The sequence below is a fragment of the Panicum virgatum genome, chromosome 5K, assembly GCF_016808335.1.
Source record: "Panicum virgatum strain AP13 chromosome 5K, P.virgatum_v5, whole genome shotgun sequence".
NCBI lineage: Eukaryota > Viridiplantae > Streptophyta > Magnoliopsida > Poales > Poaceae > Panicum > Panicum virgatum.
Genome location: NC_053140.1, coordinates 46,559,940 through 46,561,627, shown reverse-complemented (window position 1 = coordinate 46,561,627; position 1,688 = coordinate 46,559,940).

Here is a 1,688-nt window from a genome sequence, read left to right as displayed (position 1 = left end):
GTGTTTCCTTCAACCACAAAACTACTAAACTTGCTTGGGTAGCAGGGATTAAAACCGAGACTTGCTTTGCTAAGGTTACACATGCATGAAACAATTAACTACCACATTAAATAAGGAAAAGAGCATAGCTAGGGCAAATTATAAGTAAAAACCTAACTTGCATACAGGACCTAGCAACACAATTCACCAGCTCAAGCGGAACAGTACAGCATGCCACCCAAATTTTTTTCCAACAATTATTGCTGCTAACAAAGCATTTAAATAACCCTAGCAAGGTAAAATAAACATAAATAGCTCTACCCAAAAGTGCACAACAGCAGCACCAGAAATTTTTATAGCGGATTACTCATACCAAGAGTAAGCCACTGCAGATTTTACATAATTTTTAGAGTTATAGAACAAGTGGTACAAAATAAACTAGGTTAAACACAAATTGAATTTTCACCAGAGCAAAAGTGATAAAATGCATGCTTAAGTATTTTTCCTCTGAAGACCATGATTTTAGAAACCTAACAAAATTTGTTTGGCATTTTTCGCATTTTTCTGTGAATTTCTAGGCAATTATGAATTTTCCAGCCGGAATAAAGAAATAAAACTTAAAAACATAAAAGGAAAAAGGGGGGCTGACAGCCGGGCCCCACTTGCCTGGGAGCCCAGCCCGCCCCCTCCTCTGCTTCGCCCGCACGGGCGGCCGCGCGACCAGGCGGAGCGCGCTCGGCGCGGCACCGGCCCCCGCCGGCGGCGGCCGGCCGGCGACGCGGCTGGGCCGAGCCGCGGCCGGGGTGCGGGGTGCGGGACGGGCGGCGACCGGCCAGAGCGCGCGCGGCGCGGCTCAGAGGCGCACGCACCAGGGGGTCCGCGGCGGCGGCGCGCGGCGTCCCCCGCCGGTGGGGCGGAATCGGCGGCGCGGCGGTGCGGGTGAGGGCCAGTGGCCCCAGGCGGCCTAGGGCACGCGGCGGCGCGGGCGGGCACGCACAGGAGCGGCCCCGCGGCATGCGCTGGCGGTGGCAAGCGGCGGCGACGGTGGCGCGGCGGCGTTCCGACAACTGCGGCGCAAGGCGGCGGTGGGAGCGGGCGGCGCGAGCATCAGGGTGTCCAGGCAGCCTTAGGGCACGCGGAGATGGCGCACAGGGAGGCGCAGGGGGGGCTGGCGGCGTGCGAGGAAACGAGCTGCGGCGACGAGCTTTGACCGGTGCGACGAACGACGACGGCTCGAACTCGTCTCTGCGCTACGCGTGAGCTCGAGGAAGGACAAGACGATGGAAGGGGAAAAGACAGAGACGGCACCGCGACCGGATAAGGACGCGCAGCGCGGCGTGCGAGGATCATCGACGACCGACACGTGGAGGAGGCGCCGACGAGCACAGTTGCCGGTATGGCCGGCGAGCGCTCGTTTAAATGATTTTAGCCCGAGTTTGACCAGTTAAAACTCCAAATTTCGTATGGGAACATGAAATTTTGCCAAAACAAAAGTTGTAGAGGAAAAGAAGATCTACAACTTTCGTTTTGGGCGAAAGTTGATTTGGAGCTCGGATCGGTGACAAAAACGAGATCGAAAACGGCTAACTAGATGTTTACTAAGCGAACGCGATTAGCGCTAACGACGAATTGAGTCCACGATTAGCGAGATAAATCGTGATTAGCGAGCACAATTAACACAGGGGTGTTACATTAAGAGCTTTCTCAAT